The sequence below is a fragment of the Heptranchias perlo genome, unplaced genomic scaffold, assembly GCF_035084215.1.
Source record: "Heptranchias perlo isolate sHepPer1 unplaced genomic scaffold, sHepPer1.hap1 HAP1_SCAFFOLD_73, whole genome shotgun sequence".
In the NCBI taxonomy this organism is placed as follows: domain Eukaryota; kingdom Metazoa; phylum Chordata; class Chondrichthyes; order Hexanchiformes; family Hexanchidae; genus Heptranchias; species Heptranchias perlo.
The window spans coordinates 2,973,192-2,990,745 of record NW_027139761.1 but is presented as its reverse complement, the minus strand read 5'-3'; the positions used below and the strand labels follow the sequence as shown (position 1 = coordinate 2,990,745).

At 44.0% G+C, this 17,554-nt stretch overlaps 3 non-coding genes across 3 annotated transcripts; 2 read left to right on the top strand and 1 right to left on the bottom strand.

Moving 5' to 3' along the window:
- Positions 1–175: 175 nt before the first annotated feature.
- On the bottom strand, positions 176–267 carry trnar-ucg (transfer RNA arginine (anticodon UCG)). The gene is given in 2 exon segments: positions 176–211; positions 231–267. It is a non-coding gene; the product is annotated as a tRNA-Arg (tRNA).
- Positions 268–2,897: 2,630 nt separating this feature from the next.
- Positions 2,898–2,970, top strand: trnar-acg (transfer RNA arginine (anticodon ACG)). The gene has a single exon. It is a non-coding gene; the product is annotated as a tRNA-Arg (tRNA).
- A 12,856-nt stretch (positions 2,971–15,826) lies between these two features.
- On the top strand, positions 15,827–15,899 carry trnav-cac (transfer RNA valine (anticodon CAC)). Its single transcript has one exon. It is a non-coding gene; the product is annotated as a tRNA-Val (tRNA).
- The last annotated feature ends 1,655 nt before the right edge of the window (positions 15,900–17,554 follow it).

Below are 17,554 nucleotides of genomic sequence, written 5' to 3'. Positions count from 1 at the left end.
GAGAGTGTTTCGCCAATCCAGCTCAGAGTGGATTTAGAATCATAAATTCTGGTTTGACTGGAGACACTTGTGTAAGATGAAGTGCAGGGAGCAGTTTCCCGTCCTTGACGGACATCAATGATCCTGTTGCGGTTTTGCTGCAAAATATCACTTCCGAGCTCCCGAAACTAAAACCCAACTCTGGTGGGACTCGAACCCACAACCTTTGAATACCTCCTCCAATCATTCAGTCGAAGTCCAACACGCTATCCTTTGCGCCACAGAGTCAGTTATGCAACATGCGGGAGAGCGGGGGTCTTGTGCTGTGGTTGAGGCGGTCAGGCTGCTCCTGCTTCCGCTTCTCACATTCCCAGAGCCGCGGCGGCAGTCTGCACGGATCACCCTCCAATGGATCCCGCTCCAGCCGCTTGTTGTGGGCCTGGTGCAAGAACAGTCGCGTCTGACTCCAAATCAGAAGGCTGCGTGTTTTGAACCAGGTTGAAATCACAGCATTTTCAGTGTGGCTCAGGGTCCTGCCGACTGATTTTAGATCGGGACCGTGTTTCATGGATGGGATGTTCAGTGTTTGTGCAACAATATCAAAATTAAGTTTGATACATTAATGAGCTTTTTTTCTGTTACTTTCTATTTACACCCTCTCCAGTTTTATGTAGAAAGAGTTAACAATGTTTAAAGGATGTGGTGTGCAGTGTTTGTGGAATCAGTGTAATTAAATTGGATACTTTCATCAGTTCCTTCTCTAACCCAGACTCTTATCATTAGATTTGTAGCTTCACCCTGTTTAAAATAGGTTACTCAGTGATATAAATAAATCAGTTACAACCCCGAAACCTCAGTGGGTATATTTGTTCCAATGCTTTGTGATGGTCTCGATTTCCATTGAAATTTTCAATCAGCAAATCCAAACGGGTGTTTTGGGTTTGACAAACTAACTTTTTACTTGCCTGGTTCCTGGAAATGATCCAGTGGGGATTTGCTTACCCGTACAGATATAGAAATAAATACATTCCATCATTTCACAAATGACAGTTGTGTAAATAAATATACCGCGATATCCAACATGGAAAAGCAGCTCTTCATGTTCTTAAACAAATTTCCTCATTTTATTTTATTAATCCACTTACGTTTCAATGTAAAACATATATTCAGATCATCTCTCTAAACTTAAAGAATGGTAAAACAATTGCAGGTTTTACAAACACATAACATGCGATCGTATAAGTAAGATTAAGGCTGACTTTGTGAAACTTGTATTCTAATTGTCTTTCTGATGGTGCGAAAAATATTTCTAGATGTCCGTCCCCAACATAACAGAGAAACTGAGATGAAAACCAAAAGGATTTTTCAAAAACTATTTGGAGCGATTTGATCGGTTCCCCTTCTCCTTTCTGTAATTGTTACCTTTTGATAATTGTTGATCTTGATCCGTTTGCTTCATTTTTTTCAGTCATTTATGGTGAATTTTCTATCCGTTAACGTTCTTAAATATTTGATTTGTTTGTTCCCTACCTCTTTACTTGTGATTTGTCGACCTTCAGGTAAAAATCTGAAACAGAAATGTGTTTATATGCAGGCGTGACTCTGAAGTGTGAGACCGAGAGGTGATGCCGGATGTGTGACCGAGAGAACAACTGCTGGAGGCAGAACTGTCTCCTAACATACCCCGTGTGGCATTGCTCATGGTAGGTCGGATGACAATATTTTATATTGACTGAACGGCTATGTACATAACGCAGAACGGATTTTACTGCTGCTTTAACTCCACAAACTTTAATCACCATAAATGACCAAAGTCTCAGATCAGTAAGAATTGAATTGCTGTTGGTGAGGGGAGTTTGTACATTGGAAGGAGTTTATACATTTACAGCTCCAGGTAAAACCTGCAAACCTCCTTCGCCTGTAGGTGACGTCACTATGAGATGTCCAGCTTTCTTTGCGCTTCTGGACTTCTGAAGTGTGATTGAACCTTCCCAAAAGTTTCCTATAATTAGTGAGGAAGGAAGGTATCAGTGAAAATGTGATATATAAACGTGGATATTTCACTGGGTACCATGGGAACCTGATACACTGCTCTTTCCAGTTATTTGTCCAGCAGGAAACAGAAATCATTCTCTTCAACTGTACTCGCCCGAAGGAAAAGGAAACAAACAAAACTGCTCAGTTTTTTGTTTTAGCTTCTTCTGTTGGTTTACGTTCACTCACCGAGAAAGTGACAGAGAGACTGAGAGACTGGATTGGCTTTTTCACTTTGTAATCGATTATACTTTGTACTTATTGTAAGAGACGGTTCCATCCCAATTGTCATGTGCCTGATATTCTCATTAATACTAAGATGTGTTCAAAATGAGTTTCTGCTAATTTTACAAAAGCTGAACAGCGAAACTGCTCTGAAACGAGTTTCGCTTCGCAAATTTAATGGAGATGGGTTGCTGGTTGCAACTAAATTAGTTTGTAAAATCAGCCCTCTGGAACAGTTTCCTCGAAACGTGTTTCGGAGACATTGTATGAGAGCTCCATCTGTACAATGAAGGAACACTTCCGCACTGCAGTTCTGGAATCCTTTCCTTGTTGACTCCGAAACTAATACAAATATTATTTTGTTGAAGATCATTTTGTTGTTGAACTCACAAATTGGGTAAATATCACATCGGAGGCTTAAGACAATAAAGGACCCGATGAAACAGGCACTTTGAGCAGCGAAGCCACGGAGCCAAATCAAGCTGCAAAATCACCATCTCCTCTCACTGACACCTGTCAGATACTCGCCACTGTGTGTTGGAGTTTGAGGCCGTTTGGTTCATTTCGATTTCGCTTGCACATTTCGCTGTTTTTATCTGTCAAATTGTCGGTTGATTCTGAATGAAAAGTGAAATAAAATACATCAACTCCCATGACTTGGGCCAGTGGCGCAATGGATAACGCGTCTGACTACGGATCAGAAGATTGTAGGTTCGACTCCTACCTGGCTCGGGTTTGTGCAATTTTATCTCTGACACTGGGGAACGAAGAATCAAATTTCCTGATAAGATATTGTTTATGGTGAAGCAGGAAAGAAAACATTCCATCTTGAAAGATTTAGGTTCAATTACAAAAAGAAACTGTGACCACAACGTTTTCCAACAAGCCGCCTTTTAGTTTGATGTCAGACACACGAACATTGCAGCACGAGGTGGAGGCACCGCGCTGATGATCTTCAGGTGTATCCGGGCCGTTCAGACACTTCGTGTGACACAAGAGATTTCCAATCCCCGCTTGCTCCTGAACGCCGAGACGTTCGTTGAAAGCAGCATTCACCGACAGGACCGCTATTCCGCTCCCTTTGCCGGTCTGCAGGAAATCCGATGCTGAAAATACAAAGTAAGACGGAGAGTATCTGGAAAACAGTTAAACTTTCAGTGTTCAGACTTTGGTGAGAACTCTCAACAGGACTTTGGATACATATAAACTGGGTGTGGAGTAGGAGTGCGCTGTTCTTTTATAAACTATGGGTGTGTATATATGAGTGTGATGTTTATATATGAACTGTGGGGAGTATATATAAGTGCGATGTTTTTTCTGAACTGTAGGTGCGTATATATAAGTGCGATGTTTATATATCAACTATAAGTGTGCATATATGAGTGCGATGTTTATATATGAACTGTAGGTGCGTATATATAAGTGCGATGTTTATAGATCAACTATGAGTGTGTATATATGAGTGCGATGTTTATATATGAACTGTGGGGAGTATATATAAGTGCGATGTTTATATATGAACTGTAGGTGCGTATATATAAGTGCGATGTTTATAGATCAACTATGAGTGTGTATATATGAGTGCGATGTTTATATATGAACTGTGGGGAGTGTATATAAGTGCGATGTTTATATATGAACTATGGGTGTATATATATGAGTGCGACATTTTTATATGAACTATGAGTGTATATATATGAGTGCGATATTTATATATTAACGGTGGGTGAGTATATCTGAGTGCGATGTTTATCTATGAACTCTGGGTGTGTATATATGAGTGCGATGTTTATATATGAACTGTGGGGATGTATATATGAGTGCGATGTTTATATATGAACTGTGGGTGTGGAGATATGAGTGTGATGTTCATACATGAAGTGCGGAATGACCGGGAGGGGCAATTCCCCCTGGGGTTATATGTTCTTCCAACATAAGGACACAAAGATCAATTAACAGTGGGGTGGAAATAGCTCAGTTGGGAGGGGGTTTTACTAAAGATCTAAAGATCTCGGGTTTCGGCAGTTTGAGTTATTTAATTTCTGCTTCTTTGAATCCTAGAATGGTTACAGCGCGGAAGGAGGCCATTCGGCCCATCGAGTCCATGCCGGAACTCTGCAAGAGCAATCCAGCTCGTCACACTCCCCCGCAGTTTACCCGTAGCCCTGCATTTTTTCCCTTCAAGTTCTTATCCAATTCCCTTTTGAAAGCCACGATTGAATCTGCCTCCAGCACTCACTCAGGCAGTGAATTCCAGATCTTAACCACTCGCTGTGTAAAAGCGTTTTTCCTCATGTCGACTTTCATTCTTTTGCAATCACCATAAATCTTTGTCCTCTGGTTCTTGACCCTTCCGCCCATGAGAGCAGTTTCTCTCTATCTACTCTGTCCAGATCCTTCGTGATTTTAAATACATCGATTAAATCTCCTCTCAAAGTTCTCTGCTCTAAGGACAACAACCCCAGCTTCTCCAGTCTATCCACGTAACTGAAGTCCTACATCCCTGGAACAATTCTAATAAATGTTTTATTCACCCTCTCTAAGGCCTTCACACCCGTCCCAAAGTGCGGTGCCGAGAACTGGACACAATACTGCAGTTGTGGCCGAACCAGTGTTTTATAAAAGCTCATCGTAACTTCCTTGTTTTTGTTCTCTTTGCCTCAATTTGTAAAGCACAGGATCCCATAAGCTTTTTTTAACCGTTTTCCCAATCTGCCCTGCCACCTTTAAAGATTTGTTCACAAATACCCCCAGATTTCTCGGTTCCTGCAGCTCCTTTAGAATTAAGCCCTTGAGTTGAAGTCGCCTCTCCTCGTTTTTCCTACTAAAATGTATCGCTTCGCTTTTCTCTGCGTTAAATTTGACCTGCCATGTGTTCGCCCATTCCACCAACCTGTCTTTGTCCTATCACTATCCTCTTCACTGTTCATTACACTTCCAAGCTTTGTGTCATCGGCAAATTTTGAAGTTGTGCACTGTACACCAAAGTCCAATTCATTAATATATATCAAGAAAAGCAGTGGTCCGAGTACCGACCCGTGAGGAACACAACTGTACACCTCCCTCCAGTCTGATGAACAACCGTTCACCACTGATCTCTGTTTCCTGTCACTTAGCCAATTTCGTACTGCCACTGCCCCTTTTATTCCATGGGCTTCAACTTTGATGACAAGCCTATTATGCAACACTTTATCAAACGCCTTTTGGTAGTCCAGATATACCATGTCAACCACATTGCTCTCATCGAATCTCTCTTACCTCAACAAAAAACTCAACCAAGTTAGTTAAATACGATTTGCCTTCAACAAATCCGTGCTGCTTTCCTTAATTAACCCACACTTGTCCATTGGCGATTAACTTTGTCTCGGATTATCGTTACTAAAAGTTTCCCCTTCACCGAGGTTAAACTGACTGGCCTGTAGTTCCTGGATTTATCCATAGACACCTTTTTGAACAAGGGTGTAATATTTGCAATTCTCCAGTCCTCTGGCACCACCCCCGTATTGGGTGATTGGAAGATTATGGTCAGTACCTCCACAATTTCCAATCCTAATTCCCTTAGCAAACTAGGATGCATCCCATCCGGACCAGGTGACTGATCTACTTTAAACACAGATGGCCTTCCTAATAGCTCTTCATTATTAATTTATATCCCATCTCGCATCTCAACAACTTCTTTTCCTGCAACTTGGGAGCATCTTCTTCCTTGGTAAAGACAAATGCAACGTACTCATTTTGTACCACAGCCATGCCCTTTGCCTCCATGCGTAGCTCTCCTTTTTGGTCCGTAATCGGTCCCACCCCTCCTCTTGCTACCCGTTTACCGTTCATGTGACAAAAGAAGACTTTTGGATTCCCTTTTATGTTAGCCACCAGTCTATACTGATAATCTCTCCATGCCGCTTTTTTCCCTTTTCACTTCCCATCTGAACTCTCTACATTCAGCCCGGTTCTCACTTGTATTATGAACCTGACATCTGTCCCACTCCTCTTTTTTTCTGTTTCACCTTACTCTCTATCTCTTTCATCATCCAGGGAGCTCTGGCTTTATTTGCCCTACTTCCCCCCCCCCCCCCCCCCCCACGTAGGAATGTACCTAGACTGTACCTGAACCATCACTTCTTTAAAGGCCGCCCATTGTTCGATTACAGTTTTCCATGCCAATCTTTGATTCCAATTTACCTTGGCCAGATGCGTTCTCAACCCATTGAAATTGGCCCTCCTCAATTAACTAATTTTACTCTAGATTGCTCCTTGTTCTTTTCCATAAGCCTGATGGATTCGAAACCTTATGATACTATGATCTCTGTTCCCTAAACGTTCCCCCACTGACATTTGCTCCACTTGGCCCACCTCATTCCCCAGAACCAGATTTGGATCGATTCTTGCGTTTATTTACAGTGAAATTTTATATCCGCCACTGGAGGATTGGGGATAGAATAGAAAGGAATCAAGTTTAGGAAAAGTTCGATCATATTCCTTTAGCTTTTAATTCTCTATTCCCCTCTGCCTTTTTCTCTTGGTTTTGTCTCCCCCGGTTCCAAGTGACCATTTGATTTGTTGTATTTGTCCGAAACTGTTGCCTTTTCCAGATCTCGGTGCGGTCAGATCCGCCCAGTCTGTCCGTTACTGCTTCTGGCCATTAATGGGAACAGGCCCCGAGTTAAACGTTTATCTGCAAACCAGAGGAAGACACATAAAAAGAAAGATCTGTTTTTTCCGCCCCGGGGGCAAAGATGCAATGGGTGTTAACCAGAAAAATTCCCTTGACTCGGAGTGTGGATTCGCTTGTAAATGTTGGATTTTAAGAGTTGCAAAAAACGGAAACGAATCCAGTGAGCTTCTGATGGCCCGTACGGGGATCAAACCCGCGATTAGGAGTGAGCTAACGAGCCTTTCTAATACTCCGTTATTGATTTGAATTATGTTTTGTACCTGTACGCTCGTTGGCAGTGGTTTATGTACATGAACCCTTAAATTTGTCTACTCCTCCACAATTCCTAGCTTCTCGCCATTTCGAAAATACTCTGATCTATCTTTCTCAGGACCAAAGTGAATGACCTCGCACTTTCCCACATTGAACTCTATTTGCCGCAGTTTGCCCCACTCTCTTAATCTATCAACGTCACTTCTCAACTTCCTGCTTCCATCCACATTACTTATTGTGTCACAGGAAAGCTGAGTGTTCAAATCACGCGGGGCGAACAGGTGCTTTTAGAGCTGATCGGATACTGGATGTTTCAGAACGAATGTTTTATTTGCTCATTCTAAATATACAGAACCTTGCTCTAAAGTCTGTCTCCCGAGTTCCCCAGTTAAAGGGAGGTGTCGCTTTCTACCCTCGACTTTTCCATAGAGTCCACAGCACCGACACAGGCCATTCGGACCAACTTGTCAATGCTGGCGTTTATGCACCACACGAGCCTCCTCTCACCCTTCCACATCTAACCCGATCAGCATATCCTTCTAATCCTTTCTCCTTCGTGTGCTTAACTAGTTTCCCTTTCAATGTATCTGTGCTATTTTCCTCAACTACTCTTTGTGCCAGCATGCTCCACATTCCGACCACACCCTGGGTAAAGAAATTTATCCTGAATTCCCCATTGGATTTATTAGTGACTATCTTATACATATGACCACTAGTTTTGGACACCCCCACAAGGCAAGTGGATAGATTTTATCTACGTCTGCCCCATCAAACCCTTTCATTATCTTCATTACTTCTAACAGGTCACACCTCGGCCTTCTCTTTTCTAGAGAAGAGAGCCTTAGCCTGTTCAGCCTTTCCTGGTAAGTATATCCTCTCAGTTCTGGTATCATCCTTGTGAATCTTATTGCATCTTCCCCAATGTCCCTTTATCCTTCTTATAATATGGAGATCAGAACTGTGCCCAGTACTCGAAATGTTGTCTAAACGAGGATCGCTACTAGTTTAATATAACTGCTCTGCTTTTCAATTCTATCCCTCTAGAAATGAACCCCAGTTCTTAGTTTGCTTTCTCATAGCCTTATTAACCTGTGTCGTGACTTTTAATGATTTGTCTATCTGTACCCATAGATCCCTTTGCTCCTCTCCTCCATTTAGACTCTTATTATCCAGCAGTATGTGGCCTACTTATTCTTCCTACCAAAATGCACCCCCTCACACTTAACTATATTGAAATTAATCTGCCATTTACACGCCCATTCTGTAAGTTTACTGATGTCTTCCTGTATTTTTCGCATTTTGCGTTTGTATTAACTACAGCTCCCAATTAGATGTCGTCCGCAAATTTTGAAATTGTACTTCCGATTTCCGTGTCGAAATCATTCATGTACATTTTGAACAACAGTGGTCCCAGCACCGAAAAAATTTGAACAACAATGGTCCCAGTCCAGGTAAATTGTGAACAAAAACGGCCCCAGCACCGATAAACTGTGAATAAAAACCGTCCCATCACCGATAAACTGTGAACAACAGTGGTCCCAGCAGCTATAAATTGTCAACAGCAGTGGTCCCAGCACCGATAAATTATTAACAACAGTGGTCCCAGGGCTTTTGACCTTGAACTGCAGTTGAAACTTTTGCATAAAATGAAAAGAAGTCCCCAAATCGCCCCACCTGAATCTCAAACGCTTTGGGAAGAAGTTCAGTGCAAACAATCAGGAATTTAAAGGCACCTCAGTGACCTGCACTTGCTTTGAATGAGTTTTGTTCGCCATTACATTTGATCGTGAAACTGCTCTCGGCTTTCATCTCACTGAAGCAGAGAATGGCCGCTTTGTATCTGTCAGCGTGTAAGTGACGAGGTTGGGCTGAGCACGAGTCTTATCCAATTTTTGAAATATCACCAAGCGCCGGGGAAAAGAAACTTAGAGTCGAACTGTCCCTGTTAGTAATGAGTTGAAGGGAATATCGATCCAAGCAGATCTGGACAGCGCGCAGTGCAGCCGCACAGGTGTTCCAAATCCACCGTCCAGCCACTCGGCAATCATAAATTTTAACTGAACTTTGCTCTGGCCCAGAGTCACCCGCTGAAATCCAGTCTTTCTAGGGCACATTTTTTTCTCAACATCATAACCACTGGTTTAAAAGAGAAAACTGCCGTCCGTTTCACTGTAAGTGCAAGAGACAACTTTGCAGATATCGCGTAGTGTTAGACACCGGCTCGTTGGACCTGCTCATTTCAACTCATCTCATTTCCAGCAAATCTACGAGAGCAGGTCAGAGGCTGGGTATTCTGCAGCGAGTGACTCACCCCCTGACTCCCCAAAGCCTTTCCACCATCTACAAGGCACAAGTCAGGAGTGTGATGGAATACTCTCCACTTACTTGGATGAGTGCAGCTCCAACAACACTCAAAAAGCTCGACACCATCCAAGATAAAGCAGCCCGCTTGGTTGGCACCCAATCCACCACCCGAAACATTCACTCCCTTCACCACCGGCGCACTGTGGCTGCAGTGTGTACCATCCACAGGATGCACTGCAGCAACTCGCCAAGGCTTCTTCGAATGCACCTCCCAAATCCGAGACCTCTACCACCTCGAAGGACAAGAGCAGCAGGCACATGGGAACAACACCACCTGCACGTTCCCCTCCAAGTCACACACAATCCCGACTTGGAAATATATCGCCGTTCCTTCATCGTCGCTGGGTCAAAATCCTGGAACTCCCTTCCGAACAGCACTGTGGCAGAACCGTCACCACATGGACTGCAGCGGTTCAAGAAGGCGGCTCACCACCACCTTGTCAAGGTCAATTAGGGATGGGCAATAAACGCCAGCCTCGCCAGCGACGCCCACATCCCATGAACGAAAAAAAAAACCTGAACATTACTAAAATAGAGGGTGGTGAATCACAGTTCGAAAAATCAATGCTGTCTGTCACTGGGTGACTGAGTCTTCCAACATAAAGGCATTTAGGGGAAAGTGGAGCTTGAAGTTCAGAAATAAGACAGCACAGATTTTCACTCGTGCAAACTGCACACCCTTTATTTTTGAAAAGTAAACTGATGGTAAGACAGCTGTTACATTGATCGCTGCAAGCTGAAGCTTTCGCTCGGTGAATTAATGGTTCAGTGCGCAAAACGTCGTGTTTCTGTCGCGCAATTGGTTCCTGTTAATTAATAATGGTCGGTGGTTCAATTCCACTCACAGAGGGTGACTGTTACCTTAACATTCGTTGTCTCGCATTCCCGTGTTTCGAAAGTGCTGCTACCAGCTGAGCACGGCGGATATTCCAACATTAAGCCTGCGGTCGGAGAGCAGGCACACGAACAATAAATATAAAATCCGAGATTGGCTTAAAGGTAATCAGAATTCTTCTTGACAGACCAGGTCCGAAGAGGAGACTCACTGTTTGCCGGAGAGCTGTCTCGCTGTGACGTGGATATTTCTGCAGTGATGCGAGATGCAAACTGTTTCCCATTTTTCCGCAATGACTGTCACTCCCCTTACTTTGGAAAAGTAAAATGGTATTCACATTCCGACAGGTTTCAGTTGATTTGTGAGGGATCATTAAAGGATCCTGCAGCGCTGCCTCCATGAACAACAGCAGTTCTAAGCCGCATCTCAGATGCAGCAACAATCCCATCAGTTTTTTGTTGTTCCCCAGCTACCGGAGTGAGTGAGGCCGTGACAGCAGCACCATTCAGGCCACCTGCCCGGCCTTGATCTCTCAAATCACCCGCTGCCGAGGGAAAGCAGCGAATGCAGTCTCAGACCGAGCATTATTGCCCCTCCCTGGGAAAATGGATACCACGGCCCGACCAAACGTCCCCATACCCCGAGCACAAGCAGACGAAACTCCGGGGAGTTTATATATTGATCACTCGACCTTCCAGCAGGATTTAGCGAGAACCAGAGAGTGTGAAACTGCCATTGGGCCTCACTGAGAAAATCGGGGTCAGTAAACTCGAGATGCTGGAGTCAGGATGAGCCAGCGGCTGACGGCGCTGTATTCAGATCGCAGTTTCGCCTGGTGGTGTGGTTTTGAATCCTCAATCTTCACATTCAGTCCTTTTCTTGTACGAAATTCTATCTTGTGCCTGAGGCTGGAGGTAATGTTTCTGCCCAGTTGATTTGTTGCTTCCAGAAAACCAACCCAACATCCGTCCCCGGCAGATTTATTTTTATTTGTTGTAAGAATGTGCAGTGTTTGAGGTCATCAGAACACGGCCCGTGGAATCAGTCCATTGTGGCATTGACCAGTTGTTCCAATACCTTAGCCACGAGCCTCATCTGGCTAAATGGGAATCCAGATGTGGCAATTTACAATTGCGATTATTAAATAAAAATGAATCATGGACACGTCTTTAGGCCTGTGATCTCAATACTCATATTCGCATGTGGACTTTAAACTTTTTGTGTGTTGTTGATAAAATGGTGAAAAGCAGAGTGTATGAATGTTTTGATCGTTGTGAGTGCTTTACTTCCTCGGTTACTGAATGGTGGGAGATGTTTGTTATGAAATATACACAGGTGAAGTACACCTCACTGTCTATTGTGTGTGTGCAAGATGTTTTCTGCTAAAATTCGTTCATGTGACTTAGACAATGCCACCATAGCCACACCTGCGGCTAGTCAGCAATTTCTCTTGGACAACACTGACATAGAGCATGGCCGAGTGCACTGAGTCCGGACATTGATGCTTCAGGACTGTCAGGGTGGGATTCGATTTTCGTCTCCAACAAACTTTCCACAGCAACGGAAAGATTGGCGGATGCTGTTGCATAAACAACACAGTCAAACAAACACACACTGTTTGTATATACTCACTTGAGGTTATACAAGAGTGGGGGGCACTAGTTAATGTACTTTAACTGAGGCGGCACTAGTTGGGGTTGTATGATAGACTGGAGCAGACGTTGCCCTTCTGTATTACTACGGTGGGGAATTTAACAAAGTCTGCACCAGATACCATGCATCACGAGCACGAAACATTTTTTAACCAAGTCCTAAAATACCGCCTTTAAATGAGAACGGGTGACAATTCAACACAGGAAAAACACAACAAACTCATTAAAGTTTAGACTGTCACTTGGTAACCAAGGTGGAAAGCCAACAAAGTGGAACATTGCTCAGGGATGTCCTGTTCACAAAAGGGTGGACAAATCCAATCCGGCAAATTACCACCCCATCAGTCTACACTCAATCATCAGCAAAGTGATGGAAGGTGTCGTCGACAGTGGTATCATGCGGCACTCACTCACCAATAACCTGCTCACCGATGCTCAGTTTGGGTTTCGCCACGATCACTCGGCTCCAGACCTCATTACAGTCTTGGTCCAAACATGGACAAAAGAGCTAAATTCCGGAGGTGAGGTGAGAGTAACTGCCCTTGACATCAAGGCAGCCTTTGACCGATGTGTCTTCAAGAAGCCCTAGGAAATTGGAAGTCAACAGGAATCAGGGGGGAAACTCTCCAGTAGCTGGAATCTTACCTGGCACCAACGAAGATGGTAGTGGTTGTCGGAGGCAAATCATCTCCGCCCCAGGACATCACTGCAGGAGTTCCTCAGGGCAGTGTCCTAGGCCCAACCATCTTCAGCTGCTTTATCAATAGCCTTCCCTCCATCATAAGGTCAGAAATGGGGATGTTCGCTGATGATTGCACAGTGTTCAGTTCCATTCGCCATCCCTCAAATAATGAAGCAGTCCGTGCCCGCATGCAGCAAAACCTGGACAACAATCAGCCTTGGGCTGATGAGTGGCAAGTAACATTCAAGTGCCAGGCCATGACCAACTCTAACAAGAGAGAGTCTAACCAACTCCCCTTGACATTCAACGGCATTATCATCGCTGAATTCCCCGCCATCAACAGCCTGGGGCTCACCATTGACCAGAAATTGAACTGGACCAGCCAGATCAATACTGTGGCGACAAGAGCAGGTCAGAGGCTGGGTATTGTGTGGCGAGTGACTCATCACCTGACTCCCCAAAGTCTTTCTACTATCTACAATGTACAAGTCAGGAGTGTGATGGAATACCCTTCACTTGCCTGGATGAGTGCAGCTCCAGCTTCAATCAAGAAGCTCGACACCATCCAGGACAAAGCAGCCCGCTTGATTGGCACCCCATCCATCACCATAAACATTCACCCCCTCCACCACCAGCGCACCGTGGGTGCAGTGTGTACCATCTACAGGATGCACTGCAGCAATTTGCAAGACTTCTTCGACAAACCCGCGACCTCTATCACCTAGAAAATAAAGGGCATATGGCACATAGGAACAACACCGCCTGCATGTTCCCCTCCAAGTCACACACCATCCTGTCTTGGAAATATATCTCCGTTCCTTCATCGTCGCTGGGTCAAAATCCTGGAACTCCCTACCTTACAGCACTGTGGGAGAACCTTCATCCACACGGACTGCAGCGGTTGAAGGAGGTGGCTCACCACCACCTTCTCAAGCACAATTAGGGATGGCCAATAAATGCTGGCCTTGCCAGCGACGCTCACATCCCAAAGAAATCGTAGAAAGTTTACAGCACGGAAGGATGCCATTCGGCTCCATGCAATCGTAATCCAGCTATTCCCACTCTCCCGTCCTTTTCCTGTCGCCCTGCAATTTTTTTCCCTTCAAGCACTTATCTAGTTTCCTTTGAATCTGCCTTCACCACCCCCTCGGGCAGTGCAATCCAGATCCTAACCATTCGCTGTTTAAAAAAGTTTTTCCTCATGTCAGCTTTGGTTCCTTTGCTAATCACCTGAAATCTATGTCCTCTGATTCTCGACTCTCCTACCATTGGGAACAGTTTCTCTCTATCTGCTCTGTCTAGACCTATCATGATTTTGAATACCTCTATCAAATCCCCCCGCAACCTTCTTTGTTCCAACGAGAACAACCCCAGCTTCTCCAGTCTGTCTAAGTAACTAAAGTCACTCATCCCTGCAATCATTCTAGTATATCTCTCCTGCACCCTCTGTAAGGCCTTCACATCTTTCCTGAACTGCGGTGCACAGAACCGGACACAATAGTCCAGTTGTTGCCGAAACAGTGTTTTATAATGGTTCATCATGACTTCCATAGCTTGTTACTCGATGCCTCTATTTATGAAGTCCAGGATCCAATTTCCTTTTCAACCGCTTTCTCAACCTGTTCTGAAGTCTTCAACGATTTGTGCACATAAACCACCAGATCTCTCTGGGCCTGTACCCATTTTGGAGTTGTACCCTCTAGTTTATATTGCCTCTCCTGGTTCTTCCTACCGAAATGTATCATTTCGCATTTCTTTGCGTTAAATTTCATCTGCCACGTGTCCGCCAATGCCACCGGCCAATCTATAACCTCTTGAAGTCTGTCACCATCCTTCACACTGTTTACTACCCTTCCAAGTTTTGTTTCATCTGCAAATTTTGAAATTGTGCCCTGTACACCCAAGTCCAAGTCATTAATATAAATCAAGAAAAGCAGTGGTCTCAGCATTGACCCCTGGGGAACACCATTGTACACCTCCCTCCAGTCCAAAAAACAACCAATCACCACTACTCTCTGCTTCCTGTCCCTTCTCCAATTCTGTATCCATGTTTCTACTGCCCCCTTTAATCCATGGACCTCAATCTTACTGATAAGCCTATCCTGCGAAACGTTATCAAACACCTTCTGAAAGTCTGTATGCACCGCATCAACTCCGTTGCTTCATCAACCCTCTCTGTTAACTCATCAAAAAACTCTATCAAGTTAGTTAAAGACGATTTGCCTTCAACAAACCCATGCCGGCTTTCCTAATCAAGCCTCAGTCGTCCAAGTGAATGTTAATTCTGTCCCGGATGATCGTTTCTAAAAGTTTCCCCACCATTGAGGTTAAACTGACTGGCATATAGATGCTGGCTTTATCCTTACATCCTTTTTTGAACAAGGATGTAACATTTGCAATTCTCCAGTCCTCTGGCACCTCCCCCGTATTTATAGATGTTTAGAAGATTATAGCCAGCAGCTCTGCTATTTCCACCCTTACTTCCCTCAGCAGCCGACGATGCATCCCATCCGGCCGGTTGACATATCTACTTTAAGTACAGCTGGCCTTCCAAGTACCTCTTCTTTATCAATGTTTAGCCCATCCAGTATCTCAACCATATTTTCCTTTACTGAGACTCTGGCAGCATCTTCTTCCTTGGTAAAGACGAATGAAAAGTATTCATTTAGTATCTCGGCCATCCCCTCTGCCTCCATGAATCGTTCTCTTTTATGGTCCTTAATCAGAGTAGGGCTCCTACTGCCCGTTTAATGTTTACATGCCTGTAGAAGACTTTTGGATTCCCTTTTATATTGGCCGCCAGTCAATTCTCATACTCTCTCTTTGCCCCTCTTATTTCCTTTTTCACTTCCCCTCTGAACTTTCCATATTCAGCCTGGTGAATGAATGAATGAAAAACATGTTGGATTTCCGTCAGTCGGAAACAGAAAGTTATTGGTTGATTAATGGCGATTTGAACAACTGTTCGTCTTTTTACTTAGTTGAATGATTTTTGCGAAATTAATACAGCAAACTATTTTGTAAAAGTTAATTTCCTGAAGGGGAACCGGCCCCGTCTCCCAGCACTGAGAACATTTGTAGACGGCAACTATCTTCCGAGCATTTCCTATAAGTGTTTGCACAGCAGAGTTTCCGTAGTGTAGTGGTTATCACGTTCGCCTCACACGCGAAAAGTTCACGGTTCAAAACCAGGCGGAAACATTTTCAAAACGTTATCCACTAAAAATCAATAAATATGAAAAAACGCAAGAATTCACTCTGTGGTGAAATATGAATAAAATACAAAACCGGTATATTTTCCTTTCTCTGTTCAGTTCGACACACACTCAAACATTACACAGATACCGAAAATGTCTCTCCTTCACTCCAGTTTCCTGCCCTGACTGTGCAGAATTTCCCTCTCAAAGCTCCTCATTGCGACTGGTTTTAGTTGATTTGTGAGAGACCATTAAAGGACCCTCAAGAGCGGCCTCGGTTAATAACTACAGTTCGAAACAGTATTGCAGCCGTGGCAACAAACACATCAGTTTTTCGAAGTTCGATGTTCCCCAGCTCCCGGATTGAGTGCGGCCACGACAGCAACGACATTCAGGCCGCCTGTCCGGCCCCGCTCCCTCCAATCACAGGTTGCTGGCGGAAAGCTGCAAATGCCGCCTCAGACAGCGCAATACTGCCCATCCCTGGGGGACAATATACCACCGAAGCTTTCACCACACATCGCAGGCATCATCTGTCCCGCAGTGTTCTTGCTTCGCTGCAAACACAGAACTGACCAGCTGTTTCAATGTTTATTGTCTGAACAAGGATTTAAACTCTGCACACTCAAATCACTAGCCGCTTATGGAAGTCTGATAGTCCACCGACTGAGCTACCCAGCCTCAATATTAAAAAAGATCCATTATACAGATTTATGGTAGGACTCTGAATTATCCCTCATAGAATCGAACTGGGGTGAACTGTGACGTTCGTGTCATGACTTGAAAAACTCTCCAATTACCGACAGTATCTTTGAACGAGTTGTGTCAGCAAAACCGTGATTGAAGCCGCTTTGCATTTGTCAAACGTGTAGGTGACGATATTGGTATTGATAAAGGTCGATATCAAATATTTGAAATATCACCATACGCCATGACCCGAAAATCGACTGTAAAATCGAGTTTTTCCTGCAAGTCGTGAATTGAAGGGAAAGGCGCACCAATCAGATCAGAGATAATGTATAAAACTTGATATCAACCACCAGGTTTCCCCTTTTTTCGGCGTTTAAAACAATCTGTTTCACAGTTTGTCAAACCCGAAACAGCCTCTGGGATTTGTTGATTGGAATTTCAATGCAAATTGGGACCGTCACTCAGTATCGGAACAAATATACCCGCTGAGGTATCGGGGTTGTTACTGGTTTATTGATATCAGTGAGTCACCGATTTTAAACTAGCTGAGGGTCTAAACCTGAGATAAGAGCCTGGGATGGACAAGAGATTCTTCAATGTATCAAGTTAAATTACACTGATACTTCCAACACTGTACATCACATCCCTTAAACATTGTTACCTGTTACTATATAACACTGGTGAGGGTGGAAACGGGAAATAATGGAAAAAACCTTCATTGTATCCAACTTATTAATATTATTATTATACAAACAATGTGCAGCCTATCCCATAAAAAAACTCAATGCTAAACCAGTCGTCAGTCCCAGAGCCGCTGTGCCCGTGATGTGATTTACATCCGATTCTGACTGACTTAGTATTAGACGCGCTCCCGTCAACAGAAAACGGTTGTGGCCGGATTCATAAGAGAAAAATGAGGACCGACCTCCGCATAAGCTGTCTTCATAATTTAACCATTTTAGCCCCGGT